The sequence below is a fragment of the Myodes glareolus genome, chromosome 21, assembly GCF_982192425.1.
Source record: "Myodes glareolus chromosome 21, mMyoGla1.1, whole genome shotgun sequence".
NCBI lineage: Eukaryota > Metazoa > Chordata > Mammalia > Rodentia > Cricetidae > Myodes > Myodes glareolus.
In genome coordinates this window covers 32848449-32875122 of record NC_142046.1, presented here as the reverse complement: position 1 = coordinate 32875122, position 26674 = coordinate 32848449, and the positions used below count along the sequence as shown (strand labels likewise).

At 44.3% G+C, this 26674-nt stretch overlaps 1 protein-coding gene across 12 annotated transcripts in view; it reads right to left on the bottom strand.

Annotated features, from left to right (window-relative positions):
- Positions 1 to 26674, bottom strand: part of Lypd6b (LY6/PLAUR domain containing 6B) — a 176738-nt gene that overhangs the window by 123442 nt on the left and 26622 nt on the right. For 11 of the 12 annotated variants that reach the window (XM_085681145.2, XM_087899933.1, XM_085681141.2 and 8 more), the window contains exon 2: positions 22451 to 22537. The gene's annotated coding sequence lies outside the window, so the exon portion shown is untranslated. Of the gene's footprint in view, positions 1 to 22450; positions 22538 to 22794; positions 23028 to 26674 lie in introns of those variants that run through there. The other variant, XM_085681142.2, reaches the window with a different exon arrangement.

Here is a 26674-nt window from a genome sequence, read left to right as displayed (position 1 = left end):
TGACAGGCAGTGCCTGAGTTGGGTTTTGAACCCTTGACATGATGCTGTGAAGCCGCGGGCCCAACTCTACAAGACTTGGCAAGCATGGGGGTGTAGAAGGAGTCTATAGAGAGAAAGGGGATCATTAGCAGTTCTTTTGAGCTTTCCCAGCGTTTCCAGTTTAGGCAATGATGAATGGCTGAGTGACTGGCAGACTTGGAAGTGTGCCCCTTTTGCCAATGGGATGCTAATGAACCTCAAGTCAAGGTGAGTTACTGAAACCAGGAGAGCTAACAAGAGGATCGATTGTTACTTAAGAGGCTTGACTCTCTGGGCTGTCTGAAGACACAGCTCGGCCCTGAGAAAGTAGGGCATTCCACAAGGTTGGTTCAAACAATGGGCGGGTAGATTTCAGTGAAAAGAGCAGGGTGCAGGAGAGGCGAGGGTTAGCGCAGAAAGGAAGCCGACTGCTTGCTTTGTTCCATGCTGAATGCTGGGTAACTAACAGCCCTTCCTGCCTGGGCATTTTCTAAATTATGGCTACTTGCTTGTCTATTGAGATAGGATCTCATCACGTCTCCATCCTGAATGCTGGGATTACAGTGTGTGCCACGACATGCATGGGTCTTTTCAAATATTCTAAAATATTAATAAATTCAAAGGTTGTTTAACTTAATGTGTGGCCACTGGTCGATACCCCACACTCCTATGCTTTCCACACACACAGGCAGCACTAATTGGACTTAGTCAGTTATTAGCTATTTTTCTGTTGTTGTGACAAAAAAAAAAATACCATGACCAAAAGGACTTAGAAAAGAGTTTATTTTTTGACTTACAGCCCCAGATAGATAAAGTCCTTCATAGCAAGGAATACAGGTCCGCAGGAGGAGGAATCACATTCCACACACAGGAAACTGACAGCAAGAACAGGAAGGGGCACTCAAAAGGCTCAAGGCTCACCATGGTCACTTGCTTCCTCCAGCAAAACTCTAGCTCACAAAGGTTCTGTACTCTCTCCAGACAGCACCACCAACCGGGACCAGGTGTCCAAATACACAAACAGGGTGGTTTGAATACAAATGGCTCCCCCAGGCTCACAGAGGCAAATGCTTGGTCACCATAGAGTGGCACTATTTGAAAGGATTAGGTGTGATCTTGAAGGAAGTGTGTCACTAGGGGTGGGCTTTGAGTTCTCAAAAGCCCAAGCCAGGCCCAAAGCCTCTCGCTTCCTGCTGCCTGCAGATCCAAATGTAGAACTCTCACTTATTTCTCCAGCACTGTGTCTGCCTGCATGTGGCCATGCACCTCGCCATGATGGAAACGGACTAAACCTCTGAACTATAAACAAGCTTCAATTAAATGTTTTCTTTTATAGGAGTTGTCTTGGTCATGGTGTCTCTTCATAGCAACAGAACACTGATTAGAATATAAAGCTATGGGGAACACTTCTCACTGAAGTCACGACAATGGTTATTTTTAAAAAAGGACAAAGCCGAGAGGGAATCAAGGAAGGGAGAATTTGGAGGGAGCAGGAGGGATGGGCATAAGCATGTTATACGTGTATAAATAGCATGCATATTATAACATGTATAAAAGTAACAAGAATGTATATTAAAAAGATTAACTCATTTAGTCTTTTACAGCAGCTTTTATAATGCTACCATCTTTAAATGCACATAATAAGAAAATAGACTTGGGTAATAAATCCTGGCGTGAGTTGAAGGAAATGACATAGACTTGGCTGATAAATCCTGGGAGTTGAAGGAAATGAGGAGAAAGAATTAAATGCCTGCACATGAGCTCTGCTGAGCAGCCAGCTCTCCTAACAAGGAAGTCTAGCAGGGCCTCTAAACCATTGCACCCACTGCACTGCTGGTAACATGGCAAGGATGCGACCAGGGGAAAGGATCCCAACCTCTACTGAAGGCCAATGTCTCACCCTCAGCAGGCGGCCATGCCTCTGATGCTAGCCTGGCCTTTCTTTCTCCTGCCAAGGCGAAGGGATAGCAACCCAAGAGTCACTTGCCAAAAATCATAGAGCTGTTTTCTGAATGCTACTGATGAAAGAAGTCAAGCAAAAATAATCCATCAAAACCAAAAACAGTAATCTCCCCTCAGCTCAAGAGCCAATACCAACCGCCTAGCATTAAATGCTGTGTCTACTGGGCTGAGCAGTTCTGGAGTCAGACCCAGGCCTGAACAAATGGGCCTAAGTCTGATTTAAAAAAAACTGAAAGATTCAACCCAGTATAGACTATAGTGTACCTCCTGGATCCCAACCTGTGCCGCCCACCCCAACAGCCCTTGTTGGGCATCAGCAACCAGTCTTTTCTTAGTAAGAAATAAGTTGGTAGAAGAGTCTGCCTCAGAACAGAAACATGAAGCTGAATGTAATGAGGGCAGAATGTTCTTTGCTAGTTCCTGCTGAGCATGCTCTGTGAGGTTCATAAACCTGGGAAACACAGCTCCAAGGCAAGTACTGGGCCCCGTTCATTGAGCATCAGAGGGCTGGACCCAGCGAGCTTATACATGGGCAATGCTGGGCTGGCTGCTGTGCTCTGACTCAAAAGTGCTACTTCTATCTGTCGTTTGGGGGAAGAATAAGGTTTCAAAAGTCTCTGGTTTCAATACGAGTATTCAGGGGCATGGAGACACTGTAAAAGCAGCCATTCCATCCTAGACTAAGCCTTGCTTCTGGTCCCACACACAGAGCTTTGAAAACTCCAGATGGCCCAGAATGGGCCCTAGCTACCTATAACCGGTGGGTAGGACTCACTTCATGCCATGCATTAGGTGGCATCTGCCAGTCTCAGAATTAGCTGCTGGACTCCATGTTGGAGGGAGTATGGGTTCCCTCCTACTGGCCCCAGTGTGATCCTCCCTGGTAAGGACCCTTAGATGGTCCAGAGCTCCCCTTTCTCTGTAAGAAACAGATGGGAGAGAAGCGCTGCCATCTTCAGCCGAAGAACCAGTAGCCAAGCTTTCTGTCACACACGGACCCACACACCGTCCTACGTACATGCAGCCAGCCCAGCTTCAGCGTACCAGCTCATAGCCAGCTGCAGATGGGGGTGTTAACGGTCATTGGCCTCAGGAACCATTTACTTAAGGAATTGTTTTGGCAGCTGGTGAGGAATGCAGGCGGCATTTCAAGCTACTGATCATGGTTGTGACAGCTTACTGTGTGGAAAAGCAATTGCAGAGCCTTGTAGAGCGCAGGACACGCCCTGCATCCAAGTTCATCCTGTCATCTCACGTTCATTTCAAGCTCTCCACTATAAAGCAATATGTGAAAAAAGAAAAGTATATATAGCCAGATACAGATATACATCTTACACACACACACACACACATACACACAGACACACACATAAATAATTTTCTTTTACAAAATTCCTCTGTAAAAACAACTGGAGTTTTCAAGATTCTATTCACATTTTTTTTTTTTTAAGTTTTCTCTTTGGGCTAGAAGAGAGCAGCTGAGTTTGTTTTCCCATCTTCAGCTCTGAAACATTCCTTTCATTCCCTCCCTCAGTTGATGGGACTTCTGCCTGCCTCAACTAATGAACCCTCAGTCAGCAACTTGCTTCTTTCTCCACCTGTAAAAAGTTTACAGGGAAAAGAAGTGTGTACATACACACACACACACACACACACACAGAGAGAGAGAGAGAGAGAGAGAGAGAGAGAGAGAGAGAGAGAGAGAGAGAGAGAGAAACAAGAAAAGAAACATCAACCACCCAGGGTACTAAGAGGTCTAATTGTTGCCTGAAAAGCAACACCCTTCCTCAGCTCTTTAAGACTGATTTCCATAATTACTCACTGATTGAAACTGGGACTCGCAGCCTGGCAACCACATCTCCATATTAATATTAAAAGATGACTAACGCAGCTCAGAACCAGAGAGCCCAGTCAGCCGAGGTGGAAACTAAAGCCATTTAACCCATGGCGTAAATCTGCTGTTTATCTGTCTGGCAATTTCCCACTCAGTAAGCAGCATGAGATAAACTGATATTTGCTCCGTGGCATTCACAAGGAGAGAGTGCGGGTGGTTGTGCGGGTGGTTGTTGCCAGACAAAACCCTGTTCCTCCTCTATGTCCTGCTTCCCTCTCTCTGTGGCTCCCCTGCCCCTTCCACTGCTTGCTTGTGCTTCCCTCTCATTCTGGGCCTTTCTTCTGTCTCTCCGTCTCCGTACGTCTCTCTGTCTCCCTGCTCTCTCTCTCTCTCTCTGTATTTCTGTATGTCTCCCTCTGTCACTGCCATCTCTGCCCCGTTTCTTCCTATGTATGTGTGTCACTCCTGTCCTTCTCTCTGTTGAAGCCCTGTCAGTCTTCAACAAATCCTTCCTGCTTCACTAACTTGAGACCCCTTGCTCAGGATTCTGCGGTCACGACTTTCTTCTCTTCCACCCCACAGAGTCCAAACTCTTCAACGCCAAGCAGCAATAATTATCCAACTAAGGGTAAATATTTTTATTTTTCAGGTCACGTGCATACAAAGCACCAAGCACTAACATGTTTCACCAAGCTCCTTCTTGGAATAAGCGGAAGTCAAGGGCGGGCAAGATGGCTCAGGGGATAAGGGTACTTGCCTTGATGCCTAACGATCTTAGTTCAGTACCTAGGACCCACATAATAGAAGAAGAGAACCAACTTCCACAAGTTGTCCTCAGACCCATGCACCAGCACTGTGGCACTCGTGAGTGAGTAAGCAAACACACGTGTCCACACATGTTTTTTTTTTTTAAAAAAAGGAAGCTAAACAAACGATAATTTTCATTGGGAATCAAATGGCTGCTACTGTATTTATCTAGAGCTTCGTTCTATATTGAACCATGATTTCCATGCCATAGTCTCCTTAAAATCCTTAAACGTTAAAAAGGTTCAAGCTAGAATACTAATAGAACAATTTTTTTTATGCTCTTGAGAGCTACTGTAGAATTCCCCTTGACAAGGGCCTCACCCTGCTTAGAGTGCCTTTGAGCAATGTAAAACAGTGACAAGCAAACTCAAAACGGTGGGGCCTAAAGTTCACTCAAGTAGCAAGTTAAGTTGTTGACAAGGCTTAGGAATGAAGTTGGAGAGAGCAAATGAGACTTATGGCTACATAATTTCTAATTACAATGTGTGGGTTTAAGAGTTTATGAATGTTTGGGTTAAAATGTAACAGAGGAAGGTCTATTTCATTTTTGCGTCTCCACAAAGAAGATTCTGAGAGCTAATAAGATAGCCAGCCTCCTGAGGAAACGCAGAATTACTCTATGCCCAAAACCCAATCCCCAAGTGGTTTATCACAGGGCAGTAGACCCTCGCCAACTGAGAGGGCCTGAGGGCTGTGTGAGGATGAGGGCTGCTAGGACATGTTTCAGACAAGCCTTAGGATATTTGGTTTAGCAAATCTAATTAGGATCTTTATGAGCAAAATGTTTTCACAAGACAACAAATCCCTAGTTTTCTAGAAGTTACAAGGCTTTATTCAAGTTTTCCTTTGGGAGCTAAAACTCCATTGTCAAAACTTTCTGTGTATTTATTTGATAAAGCAGCATGCTGACACACAACACTTCCAAAGAGTGTATCCTTTATGTACCATTTATTGTATCTATTCATTTTCACGCAGGGACCAAAAATAATTAAATCAGTACCAAACACTAAAGAGATAATTATTTTCTTATTTCCTGGACAAAATTTTCTCATGCATTATGCATGTTTATTTTATCCGTTATTGCTCTAACACTTTATACCAAGTCCATAGTATCAAAAAGTAGCATTCATCAGAAAGAAGACTCCTTTGTTATCATAATTAGGAAGATAAAGCTGTTGAGTTGTTGTAAAGGAGTGTCAAGGTGATTGATAAGAATCCCTGATGAAGAAACAGATAGTTACCAAACCAGCACAAGAGCCAAAGTATACAAAAATAATTCAAAGTGACCATCATGAATCGAAAAACATCAATTTATTCACAGATAAAAGATGGAAAAGTAGATATAATGTAGGTTCATTGTACAAGCAGAAAACATAAAAGAAAAATTCTGCTTTCTAGAAACAGCGGAGAATTGAAAACTCATGTGACGGCCATGAGCAATGAAGGAAATGTGGTAGTAGAAAGTAAGCGGATACCTTTCATATCCATGTGGAAAGCTTACCTAATCAGCACTTTGACACTGCAGATGTGTTACTCCCTAAATCTCAAGGCTTTCTCCTCCAACCCAAATTCCCATTCCCCATCCACATGTCAGACCCAGCCACACAAACGCCTCCAGTTCCCTGCTTGCTGTGGTTCCTCCAGCTCAGCTTCTCTGCTCCTGGCCTCCCCCTCCCTCCACCACCACCAAATCTGGGTACCACAGCTCACACAAACTGTCTGCAGCATCTAATTCTCACAGAACCACAACTCATCTTCTCACACACCTCTAGCCTAAACCAACTTTTTCCAAAGCAGTAGCCCTCAAAACTGGCTGACGTTTGTCAGCCGTGGTCCTTTCCTGCCACTCTTCCCTCCCTCGGTTCTTTTTCACAGCCCATAACATCTCCGCATTTAACTTGCAGAAGAGGCACAATATGTCAAAAATGTTCATTGGTTTATGAACAGAATGATGGACAGCATCATAAACGAATTGACGACAAGCAGAATATAAACCCCACTCAGTATATTTTCACAGATTTGTGCGGGTGTACCTTTCAAAAAACAAAGGGTGCTGTCTAGGATGAAGATAAGCCCCAGGAAAACCAGACGCAGCTCTGGGACTGCCCTCCTCTGAAATGAAGAGGACATAGTTGGAATGATTGAAAACGCTAAGGAACGGAAGCTAAGGGGAAGCTGAGAGATGGCTCAGCGATTAAGAGCACTGCCTGCTGTTCCAGAGGTCCTGTGTTCAATTCCCAGCAACCGCAAAGTGGCTCACAACCATCTGTAGTAAGATCTGGTGCCCTCTTCTGACCTGCAGAACACTGTATACATACTGAATAAATAAATCTTTAATAAAAAAAAAAGAACTGAAGCTAAGGGTAAATGATCAGAACATTCCAGAAGCAGTGTCCAAAGTCCAATACACCAGAATGTCCAAATTGCTAACCTTTACATATATTAATATACATTCCATATAAGGTAAATACATCATCATTTAAAAATATTTATATATACATATAATCTTTTAAATGTTTTATATAATCTTTCTATATAAACATATATTTATTGTATATATAATCATGGTGTTAAATATTTAATATATTGTATATTGTGTTACAGACATATTTGTGTGTATTCATATATGAATGTATTAAAATAAAAACAAAGTTTAAGTCCTTCATTTTATTTAGGTCCTTTACTTAGATTATAAATTCCAACACATGAAACACAGAATAAACAAAATTATTCATATGAAAATATGTGCAAGGTTTTATTTTATTGCAAAGCTCAAATCAAGAGTCCCCTAAAAGGTAATGCCACTTCTACCTTAGTCAACATAAGACATCAAGAATGAAGTCCTCCTTTATTGCATGCATAAGCACACTTTAGTATATAAAATGTCAGCATTCAGAAGCATCAGTGACTGAGCATGGGACAAGATCCAATAGTGAATGCAAGCTACCATTGTTTGAATTTGCCCTGGTCCATCCAAAATACTCTGGAAATATGTGGGTGCTCTGCCTCACCTGAGCAGGGAACCATACCTAAGAACTGTCCAGATTGCCTTAAAAATGTGGGAGACACAGCTGGGTGTGAGTGGTACCTTCTGTCCACAGCCCGGGTGAAAGGGATGTATGTGGCTGTAGGGCATTTTCCTTTGGCATGAGATTTGCACCGTTCCCTTGTTTGGCCTTCCCATTTGCTGTCCAGTTGACATAAATGTCTGCTGCTGTTTCTGTGATGATAACAGAACCGGTGTTTCCAGGCTTCTGTCACCAACTAAGGACCAGCAGCTCTCCACGCCTCCTCTAGGTTTCCAGTGCCAGACTGCGACCCAACCTCATGGACCAAGCAACTCCAGGGTTGTGGGCCTCCAGAGCGTGAGGCAGCTACTCTTAGGTTCTCAGTGTCTCGGGTGTTAGGCCAGGGTTGTTATTGCTTTAACATAAGCTGATTCAATAATTCTTCATAAAGATGTAGAGATAGATATAGATATGGATATAGACATATTCATCCAATTGCTTCCATTCCTCTAGACAACAGAATAGAAATATTAATAAAATTAATAAAGATGTTTTCTGCTCTGAACATTCTGTGACTATGTCCTCTCTTAAGCCAAAAGAAGAAAATCCAAAATGGAAATGAAAGAAGAAGAGATGTGTTATTTCAGTGCACACCAATTCATTCTGCCATTCACGTCATCATGGCCCTCTCTGGCCAGTTGGAAATTATATCTAAACAATTCTTGGAAAACTAGTCCATGTGACCAAATACAATATAATTGTGTGTGACTCTATGTGGTGTTAATGGTGTGGGCTTGGTCTGTGCCTTCCATAGAGTGGTTCACAGACTTCTGAACTTAAAGAGCTTTTAAAGGACATCACCCATTTTTGCCATTAATTCAGCATCTTGTGATGGCACAACATTCTTACCACACTAGATTGATGGAGCTCTACACAGGATGACCTACCTGATTTCCTGATCCCCATACAAACAACTCAGTACGAGCCACAGATTTTCGATTCTCCAAATAGGTATCTACTCTCATCACACACTTACAGGTGAATTTTGAGGAAACAAGAGGATAAAGATGCAAGCCCAATGGTCCCATCCTAGTTCTGAAGACCCGAAGTTTCGGGCGCACCCTCACTCATGCAGTCAGTGCATAGTTCCATTCCGTCAGTGACCTTTCTATTGCTGGGATGAACACCCACGATAATCAACTTGAAGCAAGTGAAGGATTGTTTTGGCTCACTGTTTCAAAGGTTTTAGCCCACGTCACTTTAGGCCTGTGGAAGCATAGCACACAGGAGTCTGGTATTTGTCTCTCGTGGGTCTGAGAAATAAAAACAGAAGATGGGTCTGGGATCCCAATGGCCCGCGTAAGGAGGGGTCCCCAGTGACCTGACCTTCTCCCTTCTCCTAAGGTTCCACACTAACCCATGGTAACACTGGTAGGTGGTTAAGCTTTTTAACATATAGGCCTTTAAGGCTCACATTACAAAATAAGTGATTTTGGCTTTTTAATAGATTTTTAAATGTTTCTTGTCAGACCAGTTAATACTTTTAGGTAAATACTTTTTAAAAACTGATGGGTATGGGACAAATAAAACTGCACAATAAATAAAGTTAATCAAAACAAAAAACAAACAAAAAACCAGGAAGTTGCCAACCGATGAAAAAAGCTATGAGTAACAAATTATTTCCTTCATTTATTCAAAGTGAGTACCTTCTATACATTGTCTACAACAATTACATAGGTTGTAAACATCACTCAGGAAAGCTATTAACACCAGATTGAACTTTTTAAGTTTGCAAGATCATGGGTTCACATCAAACATAAGAAGAAAAAAAGCACAGAAGAAAGCTTTACTAGATCAAAGAGCTTAGTGATGGGTGGGAGGGAGGTGGGGCACATGCTTGGCAGACATATTCCCGTCATCCCTCCGGAACCTGCACAGCTCATCCCGGCTCTTCCCACTGCACCAGATGCAGCCTCACGGCCTCAACACACCCTGCCAACCAGCCCCTTCCAATCTGAAAGAGACCCTACTAGCCAGCCCCTAGCTGGGCTCATAATAGACTGCTACACAACAGAAGGTTAACTAATTGCCTGGAGTGTTCTCTTTAAACTCTGCTTGTTGTACTTCATGCCAAATGGCTCCTGGTTTAGAGACAACATTCCTAGAATGGGGAGTATGTAAACCAATCCACTTCTAAGGCGACAGTACGATCCTACACACGTTACACGCATGCGTTCATCCTCCAGTTCTTGCTCCGGCAGGTATTAAAAATTACCACTGTTTTTTAGGGAGAGAAAACTGAGAATTTGAATAGCTCCTCAGAAAGACGCTCAGAAAATATCTGATAGCTCTGCCCAGTCCTTGTTCCAGAAGCTGTGTTCTTGGATGATATAATAAACCGTCTCCCCCATAAGATGACTTTTCTTCAATGAGAGAATTTTGGAAACTACATTTGTCCTGATGTCTCTACTCTAACATAGCTAATCACCATTGTGAAGATTCCCTAAACTGTCAATGACTTAGCACTTCAGTCTGTGCCTGTGACCCCAACATGAAGCCTGTAACATTCTACTTAATTTTTTCACGAGATCTTTGTATATAACCAAGAGAGTTTCTTTCCCTAAGTTCCCTGGAAACCTGCAGGCCACTCTGGCCAGCAAGACGAGTCGGCTAGCTACAGATCATCACCTCTTTCCATTCCTCCAGCTCCAGTTCCCCAGCCTCACCCCCAGCTCTGCAAACCACCTGCTGCAGCCTCTCTTTGCTTCCTGACCCTATTCCCAGGGAACTAAGCAGATCCTGGTGGACACCCTGTTTTCCTCTCTCTCCTGTGGGCACACTTATTCCTTCCCTGGTTCATCTTCTCTCCTAAGTATTAGATCCCAATACCTGGAAACACATTTTACCTGGCAACCTATTAGGCAATATACAGCTGCCACACTCTCCTAAGAACCAAGGAACAAACACCCATCCAACAAAGACAAGACCAGATACCAGCACCTAGAATTACAATCTTCTGAAGCCTAGATGCCTAAACAGGAGTGTAAAAAACAATATCAGTAACAGCCAGGACAATATGTCTCTGTCGGAGCCCAGAAACCCTACCACAGAAGACCTTGAGAATCACGGCATAGCTGAAGCACAAGAAAAAGACCTTAAACAGCCTTGATGAATATAACAGAGGTCCTAAAAGAGAAAATGAATAACTTCCCTAAGAAATCTGTGAAAGAACAAACAGTGGAAGAAAATGACCTGAAAGTAGAAATAGAACCAACAAAGAAGATCCAAGCTGAAGGAAATGCAGAAGTGAAAATTTAGGAACTTGAGAAGGAACCCTGGAGGTAAGCCTCACCAGCAGAATGTAAGAGTTGAAGAGAGAATCTCAGGCATTGAAAACACAATAGAAGAAATGGATACCTCAGCCTAGAAAGTGTTAAATTTAAATAATTCTTGACATGAAACATCCATAAAATTTGGGACACTATGAAAAATCCAAATCTAAGAAAAACAGGGATAGAGAAAGGAGAAGAAACCCAGGTCAAAGACACAGAAAATACTTTCAACAAAATCATAGAAGAAAATTTCCATAACCTAGTGAAGGAGTCCCTATCAAGGTACAAGAAGCTTACAGAACACCAAAGAGACTGGATGAGAAAAGAAAGTCTCCTGGCTACATAAAAATCAAGACTCTAAATGTACGGAGCAAATAAAGAATATTGAAAACTGCAAGAGAAAAGGATCAAGCAGCATCTAAAGGCAGACCTGTTAGAATAACACCCAACTTTTCAATGGAGACTCTAAAAGCCAGGATCTGCAGACTTTAAGAGACCACAGATACCAGGCCAGATACTATACCCAGCAAAACTTTTAATCACAATAGATGGAGAAAATAAGACATTCCATGATAAAACCAGATTTAAACTGTATCTACTTGCAAACCCAGGCCTACAAAAGGTGCTAGAAGAGAAATTTTAACCTAAAAAGATTTTTTTAATAAGCAGGGAAAATTGAAAATATTTTAGTTATTAGATGATTTTTTTTAAAAGACTGCTGTACATACTTTTAAGTGTGATACTGTATAATGTCCCTATTCTTGAGGTGCATTCTGAAGTACTCAGGGATGGAATGCTATAAATAAAATGAGAGAGGGAAGTGCTATGGGACAACAGTTTTACCCTGTAAAGATTTGTTTCTTGTACTTGTTTAATAAATGCTGATTGGTCAGTAGCCAGGCAGGAAGTATAGGTAGGGTGACCAGGCAGAAAGTAGAGGTGGGGCAACAAGAATTCTGGGAAGAGGAAAGTTTCATTCTCTAGTCATGACCCAACCACAGAGGAACAAGATGTGGCTGCCTCGCCAAAAAAGGTACCAAGCCACGTGGCTAACATAGACAAGAATTATGGGCTAATACAAGTTATAAGAGTTACTAAGAAGCCTGAGCTAATAGGCAAACCAGTTTATAATTAATGAAGACCTCTGTTGATTTCTTTGGGACTTAACAGCTTCAGGACTGGGTGGGACAGAAACTTCAGATAAAAGGGAAGGGCAGACACAGCAACATACAACTGTTTGCCAATATAGCCTCTGTGGTGATTTGAAAAAAAAAAAAAGCCCCCAAAGGGAGTGGCACCATTAATAGGTGTGGCTTTGCTGGAGTAGGTGTGGCCTTGTTGGAGGAAGTGTGTCACTGTGGGGGTGGGCTTTGAGGTCTCCCATGCTCCACTTCCTGTTGTCTTCTGATCAAGATGTAGCCAGCACCATGTCTGCTTGCATGCTGCCATGTCCCGCCATGATGATAATGGACTAAACCTCTGACACTGTAAGCCACCCCAATTAAATGCTTTCTTTTATAAGAGTTGCCATTGTAATGGTGTTTCACAGCAATAGAAACCCTAATGAAGACATCAAAGCTGGAGACACATTGACCGCCGTCCTTTGAGTAGCTCTGTGTATATTACCCTACTGGAGATGTATGGATCACTGTCCTCTGCAGCAACTGCCTGCCTATTACCCGACTGTGCGTTTTAGTCCCTTCTAGGGTACGCTGCTCAGTACCCCTAGATCCAGCCCAGGGACCTGACGTGGGCTTTGGCTTTGTAATCTGACAACAGGCACGTCTGTTTCACATTCCAGCGCACAGTCTCTCTGCGGAGGCACAGCCAGGGCAGCCAAGCAGTTAGGGAGAAGGCAGTTCCACACCCTGCATTCCTTATTTCCTGAGGGCAGCGGAGTAGAAAGGGAGGCTTGAATTATGGTTGTCCTCAGCCAGGCTCAGCTCACAAGCCTTTCCGGCTGCCTTAGAACAGTGCGATTATTAACCACAAAAAAAATAAATAAATAAATAAAAGAAATTTGCCAACCCTGGGTCCTCCACTGGGAAATAATAATAATAATAATAATAATAATAATAATTTAAACAATTACAACTGCTGCAGTTCTTGAGGTCTTACCGTTCATCAGGCACCAAGTGTCTTACAACTATCCTGATTCATGGACTCCCATGTAGAATTACTCATTGTCATTAAGCATAGTCATTAAGCACTACTATCAAGAAGTAAAAGAAACACTCATGTAAAACACAAAAAATAGTTAACAGAATTTACATTCAGAAGGCTCAGTCATCTTTGCTTAAAGAGGCAGGAATTAGGTGAGTATGCTAGCAATTTCTTTCATAAAACCATTAGTGCCACCCCCTCCGCAGCCCAAGTCCTTGCAAGTCTCAGCACCCACAGTCATTTATCACTGAAAGAATGAACCTCAATCAAAATCACAGCTTGCTTCCTGACACAGGCTCACGCTACACAGGAATCAAAGCAAGAACAGCAAAGACATATGACCTCGTCCCGCCATGGCTCCCAGGACACCTCCAAGTGGCTTCCTTGCCATTGTTCACATCTTTCTTTTCACACATCGCTGTTAGAAAATTCCAAAGACCCAACTACATGTTTCCCTCAACATCACTGCAAACAGTTTTTGAAGTGGGGGGAGACTTCCAACAACACCCGAGGGGCACAGAATAAAGGTCCTTGGGAGACCTTCAAATATTAAATATTGGAAAGCAGAAAATGAATTACTTCAACATGTGTTTGCTTGTTTGAAGGAAAAAATAAGGATACTCAGACTGCAGTTCCAGTACACCACAGCAATGAAAAGACAAAACAAGACAAAAAACAGTATCTGCCATTAATAAAATAGGGAGGCTTCCTGGAATATCATAGAAAAATTAGAACAACATGGGTGAAAGCTCATATAATGTCTACTGAAAGAAGGCAGACACTACTCTGGCCTACACACACACACACCACACACACACACACACACACACACACACACACACACACACACACACATTCATGTGTACACTCACAAAAATATAACTTTCAAAATATTCACCAGGACAGCCAGGGCTAGAGAGACCCTGTCTCTAAATGTGTGTGTGTGTGTGTGTGTGTGTGTGTGTGTGTGTGAGAGAGAGAGAGAGAGAGAGAGAGAGAGAGAGAGAGAGAGAGAGCACATAAAATTCCAACAGTGGTGAGGAATAGTGGCTAGGAGGGGGCTTGACAGGGGTCGTTGATAAGGATCTATTTCTCGCCAGGGATACTTTCAAATCAGTCTGTTCAGTGAATCCCAGTCTTTTGGTTGTCTGTAAGCATGCTACACTTCAATGAAAGGTTTACATAAAGTGAGCACTGTGAAATCTTGCACCAGGAGCTCTCTGAGCTTCTGAAGGAGCTTAAGAAATAGTGGTGTTACATAAAATTGTCAACTTAGAGACAGAGAAGAGCTCCCGGCAGTTTGGAGGGAACATCTAAGTCTGTATGTAAAGTGAAATTAGACACAGTCCTAGCAACAGCTGACAAATAGCTCTGCAGGCATTAGCAAGAATTGCTGGGGGGAAGTAATTACAAAGGCCTTTGATCTTCTATTATGTCTTCTATCTGGGATCTCAAAGAAGCCAATAAACAAGTGAGGCCTCCACAAAGCCACCTGTGGCTCTGCCTGTTTACAGCCTAGGCCAGATCTAGTCACCTTTGTACACAGAAGCTCAAACTGGGAAAGAAAACATGACATAAACCATGATTTCAAAACATAGATTGGTAGACTTCTGCCTGCTCTTCGGGCAGAGGCCAAATCTACCAGTTAGCATTTCCTCATCTATTTGATAATAGATTATAAAACTATTTGATAGTTTTATAATAACAGTTTGGTTTTGTTTGTCTGCTCTTAGGCTGTTTATAAACATGTGGAGTATTTTGACAGTGTATATGTGCTGTGCCTGGTGCCTGTAGAGGCCAAAAGAGAATAGAGAACTAGAATTTCAGAGGGTTTTGAACTACCATGTGTGTGCTGGGAACCAGACCTGTGTCCTCTGCAAGAGCAGTAAGCACTGCCCCTGCAGCCCCTGAGTGTTTAGAGCAAGAAGGGAACCTGGGAGACGCAACATAGCCTGTCTCTCCAGACCGCCCAATGCTCTTAGACTTCCTCACTAACCTTTCCTTGTACTGAATTTCACTGTCACGGTCCCACACACATGCTCCACCCAAATCCAAATGCTCATCTCAAGCCTTAAGTTTCAGAATTCGAGTTTCTTTGACAATCCGATATAATTAGGCAAGGTGAGCTCATTCTGGAGAAGGGTGGGTCTTATCCACCCAACAGGTGCCCTCTTAAGAAGGGTACGTTTGGGTACAGACATGCCCCCAGGGAGAACATCAGCTGGAAACTGGGAGTTCTGCTGTCACAAACCAAGGAAGTACCAGAAGCCGGAGAAGGGAACACAGAGGGGACAGAAGGGCACAGCCCTGCCAAGCCCTGGCTTTCAGTCTCACCTCACGAGTGACTCACTCGGAGCACTTTTGCTATGCCTCTCCCACCATGGATCCGCTGCCATTAATATTATGGCGGCTCTAACAAGCTAACACCTTCACAGTTCCACTGGAAGTGACCATCAAAGCTGCGCTCGCTGTTCTTGCTTCAGAGACAAAGAAACAGGTGCAGAAAGATAAAGGAGTCCCTTGCAGTCACAAACCACCGTAGGAAGCAAGAGAGACTGCACCACAGAAATTTTCAAAAGTATAAAATAAATGACAGGCTCCGCCCCCCTGAGAACTTCGATCTGAGTCCCACATGTGGAATGGCTTAAGAGGCCTCTGCTGCAGCAAATGTTGGGAGCAAGAGCACCTTCCTGAAGGTGGTTCCTAACCCCACGAATGTAAATGATGCCATACAACTTCCCCTGTGGGCTGGTAATTGCCACTATGGAAATGACTTAGTTTCCAAATACCTAAATCTGCTACAGAGGAATGTAGTTACTGAAAAGGAAACACATGGGGTTGGGAGGGTAAACAGAAATGGCATTTTAATAAGTTATGAGACGTATTAAATAAGAGGGCCTGGTAGTTCACAAGCATTTTTGAACTTTACCACAGAATGAATCTTTGTTGTCTTCCAAAAACGTCAGTCCAGCAAAAACCATGTGCTACATAGTGTGCTTCAGATGCAGTCCCAGAAAACAAAAAATGAGCCTCAGAGAGCAGTCAGCGTTAGGGTGGGTTTTATGACTTGAACCCTGGTATATGCCCATTATGGCTCAAATCCAAGTCGCATTAAAAGCCTGTAATATCTAGATTGGATTTAATATTAGCTGGAACTATGTGGCTAGAGTTAAATTCTACAAAATGGAAATGATCTCATTTAAGACATTAATTGAATGTCCATACATGCTGGATAGGAAGAGGTCGGCCGGCGGGGTGGGGGTGGGGTACAAGAACGAGCTGCTCCCACACACTTTGCAGCTCAGCTCCCAGCCGGCAGTTCAGAGACCACACCACAGCTGGCGCGGTGGCTCATACCTGCCATCCCAGCACTGGGGAAGCCGAGGCAGGGGGCTGTGAATTCAGGGCCAACCTCAACTACACAATGAGACCCTGGCTCTAACGTTAGACAGAGAGAACCCAGGTTAAATTTGGTGGCAGTAGTATTAGAAGTTGCCATTTCTCCTTCCGAGTTTTAAAACAAGCCACACCCGTTTGACTATCTCTGAAATTAACACCCTTGGCTTGGGCTCACCTTAATGAGCTATGTAGAAAAGGCAGCTTCCCTTTGTGCTGTATGGAGAACACAGACGCTGATCACGGTTCCTCTGGAAAAAGTCACAGTTTAGTCCTCAGAGGACCAGGTGACTGCTCATTTTCCCAGCCTACTTTTCAAAGCACTGGTTCACAGGAAGGGATCATGTCCTCCAAACCCTCACTGATGGTGTGAGCAAAGCATCTTAAGACTACGGAAGAAAGCAAAAAGTTGATCCAAGTGACGATTCCGTTGTGGTGGGACATGGGGACCTCTGTCTGGGGCCATGGCACCTCTGGAACAGTAAGGATATAAAGTCACAGTGGAAATCCCGTCACCGGCACAGATTGGACTTGCTCAGTTCACGGATCCTCCGCTGGCCTGCAGTGAGGCACTGTGACCTGACGTGGCTAGCCTACCAGACAAACTGGCAAGGCTGACTGTCACACCCCTCATGTGACCTTAAGGAAAACAGCAGGAGGTCCCAGCCTAAATCACCATCAGGACCTACTGTCATTCCAATAGACCTTCTCTCTTGGTGACACAGAGTCACTTTCAGCCTAATGACAAACGGGAAGACCAGGTGCCAGTGTCATTGGCCAATGTGAGAACTTCAGCGTTTGACTTTGCAACTGTCCATTAAAATGACATTTGCCAAGAAAGAGCTCGCATACTATGTTAATGGCAGGGATTCTTCACTGTGGCTCAAAATGGAACAATTAAGCCAGATATAGAGGCACATACCAGAATCCCTACTCTTCAGGAGGCTGAGGCGAGGGGATTGCTTGAGTTTACAAGTTCAAGGCCACTCCGGAGCAACAGCAAGAACCTATCTCTAAGTCAAGGGAAAGGATAAGAATGATAGCATGTGTTCATGTGACCACTTGCTTTTAGTAATAAACACTTTTAAAGCAAGGACACCAGCCTTCAAAGCCATCCCCATTAAATATTTTATAAAAAAAAAAAAAAAAAAAACCAAGCCAAAAATAAACACTATCCCGTCTACAAGCCGCATTGCTTTCAAGAAAAGAAAGATACAGTTGGGATACATGCCCAGAATTCCAGCATTTGGGAAGCAGGGGCAACAGAATACTGAGTTTGAAGCTCTCGGACAGAGAGGAAGAGAGAAATGGAAGAAATGTTAGATCAAAATGTAAATAAGTAAGATTCCTAGGTACAAAGAGAACATGTTTTCAGAGTAGGCCTACTGTGTGCAGGTAGCTCTCCTAGCTTTCCCAGACACTGAAGGCTGAAAGTCTTGCTGCCCTGCAGAGCTCTGTGTGAAGACGTGAAAAGGACGGCTTATTCTACGGGCACACCCAGACTCTGATCTTTTACAAGGGACTTCCTGGAAAATCAAATGAGCCACCGCCTGGCATTTTCCTTCCTGGACTGACCACTAAGTGTCTGTGGTCAGCAGGCCATTGGTCATCACTGCAAGTGACTAGTATGGAGGTGAAGGTGGAGGCTGCAAGCCATCCACATCTGGATTAGCAATGACTCACTTCATTGTTCGTTCTTTGTCCTCACCGTGGAATCAACTCTAGTGACAGCACATTAATGCCCCTCGCAACGCAGCACACCGCTGCCGGCCGCACCGCTGCCCAATGCTACGCAGCGCACTGATGTCCGTCGTTATACAGCACACCAAAGAACTCACCAAAATGCCGTGAACAACTTAGACTCAAAGTATTTGTGACAGCACCCTCTACCAAATAAAGAAAATGATGTTGGGGCTGGAGAGATGGCTCAGAGGTTAAGAGCACTGACTGCTCTTCCAAAGGTCCTGAGTTCAATTCCCAGCAACCACATGGTGGCTCACAACCATCTATGAGATCTGGTCCCTCTTCTGGCCTGCAGGCATACAGAACATTGTATACATAATAAATTAATTAATTAATTAATTTAAAAAAAGAAAATGATGTTTTCAACCCATTTTCAACTTTAGGGTTTTTTTTATATGTTTATTTACTTACTCTTCTTTTTTAAAGGATTTACTTATTCTACTTTTATAATAAATCCTCATTATAGTTCACTATTAGATCCAGAAAGCTCTTGTTTGTTTCTGTTTGTTTTTTAAATCATCTCACATGGGCTGGAGGGATGGCTCAGTGCTTAAGTGTGCTTCAAGGACCCAAGGTCAGTTCACAACATCCCTTCCAGGCAGCTCCCTGCCATCTGTAACTCTAGCTCCAGGGGATCTGGTACCCTCTTCCGGCCTCTATAGGCATCCGTGTTTGCACAATCTTATATAAGCACATATAAAATCTTTTTTAAACCCTCTTACATATTTACAACCGTGACTAGCATTTCTTTCCTGCCTTTTCCCACATAAATTTTATTCTGCTTCACACCTAAATATTATTTTAGCTATAAAACATCCCATTGTATAAATATGCTAGAATTCACACATCCCTCTCTCTGGTTAGATGCTGTCTCATTTTCAATTGTTTGTTATGTATTACACTTTTTGTTTGTTTGTTTTTGCTTTTTCCAGACAGGGTTTCTCTGTGTAACAGCTCTGGTTGTCCTGGAACTCGCTTTGTAGACCAGGCTAGCCTCGAACTCACAGAGACTCACCTGCCTCTGCCTCTTGAATGTTGGAATATGCATTAAACTTTAGAGAGCTATTTTCTGTATATCAAGCATTTCCTTTAAAAACAGATGTGTCAAGTTAAAATTCCTCTTGGTGTGACTGCTCAGGTAGAAAAATCATTCTAAAGTTTTTCATAATGGCTCTGTCTGAGAGTTCACGTTCGTTTGGCGTTAAATTCTGACATCTCATTTGTCATACTAAAAAGCCATTCTGCCACCATCTTGGATTCTTCCCCAGGACTTTGCTTACTCTGGGCTATCCTTGCCTCCCTCATCCTCCTGCCTCAGTAGCAGAGCTAGGCTCACCTTCCGAGGTATCAAGTTCACTTTCTGCTGCTGTGATAAAACACTGGCCAAAAGCAGCTTGGGAAGGACAGGGGTTGTTGGCCTATGTGTCCCAATCACAGACCATCACTGAAGGAAGCCAGGGCAGAAACACAAGCCGGAGCTGAAGCAGAGACTGTGGTGGAATGCTGCCTACCAGCTTGCTCCCCACAGTTTGCTTACCTTGCTCTTGTAAACAACTCAGGGCCATAAGCCTAGGGGTGGGTAGCACCTCCCACAGTGGGCTGTGTCCTCCCATATCAATCAAAATCAAAACAATGCCCCCACAGATTTAATCTTCAGACCAATCTGATGAAGGCACTTTTTCAGGGGAGGGTTCCCCTTCTTAGATAACCCTGGCTCCCAGTCAACAACACAGTGATCAGCACCCACCTTACACCATCTCACTGTTGGGGGTTCGATTTATATTCTCTTTTGTTTCTGATTATTTTTATTCACCCACCAAACGTGTCCTGACACACTAGGCTCTATTAACACTGCTTTTCAAAACATGTCAGCCATATTTATTTTCCTTGGCTGTTCTTTGGAATATGAGCATTTCAGGGACTTAGGACTCATTTGACTAACTGCCCCCTCCCCCTTCTTTAATACCTAGTCGTCCTGTGATCAACTTTCTAACCATTGTTTTTGCGGGAGGCATTTTGTTTTGCTTTAGAATGACCTGCAAGTTCCTGGTCAAACTCAGATCTCACTGAGGGTGTTCTCTATGAAATCCCTTTTACAGAGGAGTGCCCAGCCATCTCTGCTCTCCAGTCCTTAGCACAAAACAGACAACTTGATTTTTTTTTCCCACGGCTTTGACACCTATTCTGAGGAGGTGTCTCAATATTGAGCTGAGGCTGGCCTCCATCTCTGGATGCTCCTGGCTCAGCATCCCCCTGGATGCTGGAACTTCAGATGTCCTCCACCACATCCAGATCTGGATGGTTTTTAAAGGAGTTCAAAATCACGCTTTGCTGGTTCCTGTTTTGACCCCTTGCATCGTTTTATTTAATTCTATCACATGAAAAGATTTAGGTCAAACATACAAATCTAATTGCTTGCTCACTGGTGCAAATTTCAATAATACACACATGCACTACAAATACGATGCACAACCATATATATAGTATTGTATATATAAATATGTATGCATCGAATCATCAAAATAAAAACAGTAAAAGCAAACCCAACTGGCTGCTTCCACATTTTTCTACTCTCGTTAGTTTACTGTTCTCAGTCAGAACAGCACTGCACCTAAGGAAGCAACTTTAGAAAATGAAGAGGAGGAGGAGGAATCCAAATTGAAAACCCAGATCTGAACACAGCAGTGTACACTTCCAATCACAGTGCACAGGAGTCTGAGGCAGGAAGACCTTAAAGTCGGAGGCCAGCCCGGGCAGCTAAAGATGACCCTCTCTGAAAAAAGGAATAACTAAAGCCCAATCATAGGCATCTTAGAGTGCTTGAATTGTGGTTCCGACCATGAAAAGATTACATTATGGGACTAAAGCGTGAGATAAGGAATGTGGGCAGCCAACATCCCCTTCCAAGATCATCTCCCCCTTGCTTTACTCCAGATAGACACATGTCTGGCCAATTCCTACTCCTGAGGTTGGTGAGACCTAAGATCCTGCCCCATCGCCTGCCTTGGGGATGTAGGCACTGCACTGTTCTCCAAGTGACAGACTGAATCGCAAGCATGGATTCTATGGTATACAGGGATCCTATTGTTTGGGTTCAGGCGTCACCCCAGCCCCCTGGTACCCCTATATCAAAGGAGTCTGGATGTTTGGTTGGAGGCTTTACCCAGCCCCTGGCATCCATGTGTCCCAGGAGTCTGGAATGTTTGGGTGGAACTGGGAGTTGCTGCAGTCTAGACTCCACCAGCCTGCCAAATGGTGACCCCTCCCCAGAGAGGGTCAAGACCACTCCCGCAGGCTATTTAAACTGCCCCCCCACAGAGAACGATCATGTGGTCTTCCAGGTTCTCCTTTCCCCTCTTTATGGTTTCCTGGTCTTCCCCTAGGAGCTCTGTCATCCATTAAACCTGGGCTTTTCCCAATTCGGTTTGATTTGGTCTGATTTGAATTACCGCATCAGCGGAGAGGTTTGTTGGGCTATAAATCTTTATACTTATAACTTGAATCGATGATCAGAGTTTCAACAAACTCTTGTCCAACTCACTTGGACAAGAAATAAGTTATTACACCTCACTCTCTGAGGGGCCTTGCCTTCTAGCTTCTCTCAGACACATACAAGTCCCTGGATACCAGAACCCCTTATGTGGAGCGGTATCAGTTCTGCATGTGGCCAACATCTATCCTCATCTGCTTGTGTTCCAACTGAACCTAGGGCACTGCACACGCTGTGCGAGTGTTCTAATGAGGGACTGGTAACACAGGCTCAGCCATTTCTTTTTGCAATATGAATACAAGATCTTACTAAATTTTCACCTTGGACTCACGGCCCAGATAGGCCTTGAACTCGCAACCTTCTGCCCCAGCCTCCAGGTGCCTGAGTTCACAGGCCCTGAGCCCCCAGGTCCAGCTTTCCATGTTCTGTAAATCATCTCTAGATCATTTACAATAACTAATTCCATGTCAGTGTTGTGTAAATAGTCATTGTGCTGCATTGTTTAGGGGATCGGGACAAGAGAAAAGGTCTGGACCTGTTCTGTACGGTGCAAGGTTCTTCCACCGTTTTCCGGTTCGGTGGAATTGTGTGTGTGGAATCTGCAGATGACCTCTCTTTACAGTTGTTATTCCTGACTGAAGACGGCATAGCGTGTGTTAACACAGGAACATGGTTTGCCTTGAAGCAAGAAACTCACCAAGTGGTGTAGGACGGACGGGAGGAGCCGTGTTTTCCCTCTTCTCCGTTCTCAGCTTCTCACTGTTGAGCCGCACGAGTGAACCACCTATTCAGGAAGGAAACTGTATTTTAGCATTTTTAAAAGCAATTCCACGGGAAATTCTGGATGCTCAGCCAACGTGAATTCAAATTCATCTGCTTCTCAGGAAAGTGGGAGATGGGCACAGGGAGACATTTCCCTTAAATAAGCTAGCTAAGGGAACACACCTTCACGTAGTTACCTTCTAGGGACATTATACGTTTGCTATAACATTTCTTCAGCCCTATGACTTTTCTCTGGGGCTAAGGGCTCAGAGAGCTTACCCCACTTCATAACCAAGTGGAAAATTCTCCGTGTACACCCTCTAAGTCAAGTCCGTATGGCTGGAAGCAGGAAGGAAAACACCAAGAGAATATCCATAGTAACTCCACTCCAGAATTCTGAGACTCCAGTCTGTTGGCGCTGTAATTGCTCTATCAGTGACATGAAAGTTGGTGTTTTAGATCGACATAGAAGGAACGGCAACTAAAATCTGGAACAGAGAGAAAGAGAGAGGGAGGGAGGGAGGGAGAGAGAGAGAGAGAGAGAGAGAGAGCGCAGAGGGGTGACCTAATGGCTAACCCTACTAGCAAATATTAGCTTGCCTCTGACCTGAACCTGTGCTGACTCAGAGATCCTCACTGTGCACTCACAGGTCCTCACTGCCTCCCATTCTTCACACAGCTTGGTCTGATTTGGCTCAGTGTCTGTCTGAAAGCAATCTTTGAATTTGTAACCATTTAATTAATGCTCTTCCTTAAGCCTGTGAACCTTATCTGGTTTCTGACCATTCATCAGTGGCCATCGTGGGCCAGTATGTTCCACCTGTTGAAACTTCCTCTGTTGACTTGTGATGTCCTTCTGCATGGGCACTGCTGTCATCCTGTCTCTCTCCTCACCATCTCTGTTGGCCTTTGCTCATGCCTACGAGGACCAGCATGCTGGGCTTATGAGAGAGGATCGGAAACCGGCATTCCAGGCTCCACAGAACCTGCAAGCTGCCTCCTGTTGCCCAAGGCATCTTGACAAAAGTTCAGAGTGTGCATCTGCGGAAGCACAGCCCACCAGTGTAGGTAGGCTCCAAATCCATTGTCCACAGAGGCACAGCAGTAGTAGGTGCATGGGGACCAATATCAGAGCAGGGAAGTGGAGTCCTCAAAGCACCCTGTGGGTATTCCCAACATGTGCCCATCACAGGGCCTAAACAGCAGTGGGAATGACCCCCCAAAACAACAACACCCAAGGAACACATGAACTTGAACAATAGACCAGCAGGAACGAGGCAGATTCCAGGATCCAGCGTCCAGCCAATGTGGCTACAGATCCAGCTCCAGTAGCAACACATACAATACTGTACAGAAAACTGAAGAAGACACCCAGGCGTGCAGGCCCAGAAAAGACTGAGGGTGGGGATCAGGGTGACTTGCCTGCCCCCTGCCAGGCTTGAAACGGTTTGTCACCTGCCAGTTGATGATTGTACAGCTGCCATCAACAACAGGTTGTGTACCTGTGTCCACAACAAGCATGGGTCAAGAACCAAGACACTAAGCTAGGCCTGCCAGGTAAGAGCAGGGGCAGCTGCGAAGAACAGGGTTGAAAAAAAAAAGGAAATGACAGCAAAACTCCCGTTACACCCCCACCACTGAAGCCAGCAGAGGCGAGCATGTCCACCACTGCCTCCCCCACCAGGCTGCCCCTCGACTTCACCATTCCCTTTCCAGCCCTCTGGCCAATTCCATGTTCCTTGAAGTAGGTATAGGGCCATTCCAGGGCCCTGAAGGCTCCTGCCCTCAGCACTTCCTCCCACCATTTTCACTCAAATGCCCCAGCAGTTCCTACCAAAGTATCATTGCAAATCCCCCTTCACGACCCCCAGAACTTTCTCCTTTCCTTGCTGTTTTTCGTAGCACGCGTGACACTGGCGTTCTGTGTGTTTTTGTTTGCTGTCTCTGTCACCGGAAGACACGCGCTGAAAGCCCAGAAAGGCCCAAGTAACTGCAGAAGGAAACAACGTCGCTAGCAGAGCATACCCTTGGGTCACTTCCCCACCTGCCATGACACCACTGTCGCTTAGGACCAGACCAGACCGGACACCTTCCTTCTGATTTCCAACTTCTTTAGTCTCCCCTTTCCCCAGACTTACGCCATATTGTCTACTCCCCATTAAAGTCCAAACCAATTATCACTTCACCTCACTTGGACTGCTAAGAGGATTAAACGAGCTAACTCACCCTCAGGAGAGCACTAGGCCAGTGGCTTGGCCTTTCTTACATGCCATGTCCAATAAATCACGGCCACTGTAATTACTTGGGAGATGTGTGTGTGTGTGTGTGTGTGTGTGTGTGTGTGTGTGATGATGATGATGATGATGATGATGATGATGATGATGATGGTGAAGGTGATTCTAGAGATCAAACTAGGGTCTTCAATACATATTTTTAGTAATGATTTGTCAACCGCTTAAAACAAAACCAAAAGTTCACCTTTTAAACATCCAGTGAAAAGCCCCTAGAACCTCTGTTTAAACAGTGATTCCCAGCCATCCTTGTTCCAGGGCTGACCTGGCATGCAAACACGGCGAACCCTTGAAAACAGCATATATAATAGGGACTGTGCTCCAGCACAAATACCAAAGCCAAAATACTATATAAAAGATCAAACAAATATTGACTCAAAGAATTTTCCCCAAGGCAACTGTTATAGTCTTATCTTGAATAGAATGTTTGCACAGTTAATTAAGTACTGCTGTGGACTCAGCAAGATCCCGGGCAGCCCCTGCCAAGCTGAGCTCCACAGCCCACCCTGTTATCACGGTTTACAGAGCCGCACGGCAATCCCTCTCCACCTAGCCCCTCACCTAGCAGTGGGGCTAAGGCTGGGTGTGGGATTCGGCGATAAGGAAGCCATACACCTTTTATGCACAGACGAAAGGGAATGGACCTTCGTTTGCCTATCCCCGCAAATACGCTCTGTCATTACCTCCCTTAAGTCCACAGGCTGTGTCTGTTACCACCTGCTGACTTCCTGGAAACGTGTGAAAGTCTAGAAATGTATGTACACAGGGAGCTGCTTCTGGATCCCCTGAATATACTTTTAAACCCCCCAAACCAACTGAGAGCTTACTTCCTGTCCCTGCTAACAGAGACACTGCTAACACCGCTTGAAGGCAGGAACCTCAAAACTCACCTCAACGTCTAAACCCGTTCTGCGTAATGAATGGGCCGACTGCCAGATAAATTCTGCGTCTAAGCTGCGGAGGTCAGCGATGACAGACGGAAACCAACAAATGTCACTTAGTACTTTTTCTCCCCCTTCTTCTATTTAGCAAGAGATTTTGATGCTCTACCTGCTAGAAACTGGTTGGGAATAAAAGTCTAAACTCTACCGTGCCTCTAGGAAAAAATGTATTGGATGTATTCAAGAGTGAGAGGGGCAGGGGTTAACAAAACAGCTAATATAACTCAAATAATTTGACATTGATCAGCTCCCCGCCCCCAAAAAGGAGAAAGATAAAAGAGAGAATCAGGATATAAAATGTGGAAGGCCCACAAGAAAGGACTGATATCACAGACAGCTAGCCAAGGACATCCTCAGTAGGAAGCCACTATTTGTGCCTGAAGGAACGGGAATGATCTTACAGAGAAGTGGGCAAGAGCATTCCAGGCAGAAGAAGTGTTTGCACCAAGGTCCTGCAGCAGACTCCGGACAGCAGGTTGGAACATGAAGGAGGTGGAACCCACTGTTCGACATCAGGAATGGAAGAAAAAAAGAAGCAAGAAGAGTGGGGAGGAAGATCAGACAGACCCTCACTGCTAGACACACTCAGTGCTCCAGTGATGAAAAGCTACCCCCTCACAAAGTTTCATTTATTCAAAACCCTAAAGGTTATTTCCCCAAGAATGTATACATCCATATTTCAAAAGAGAAACCTATGGGAGTGGAGGGGGAAAACCTTTGGGGATTAAAAAAAAAGTTATGCATCAAGTTAACATGTTTGTCTGGGGGTAAATCCTAAACTTTTTTGAATACAAATGCCAGCTCTTCATGCGTTGACTACAAACCTCCAGAGCTGGGAGCAGGCATGACCAGAGTAAAGCAGCTATGCACCCTAGGGAACCACACACTCGGCGACACTGTATAAACCCAGCACCCTGGTCAAAAACG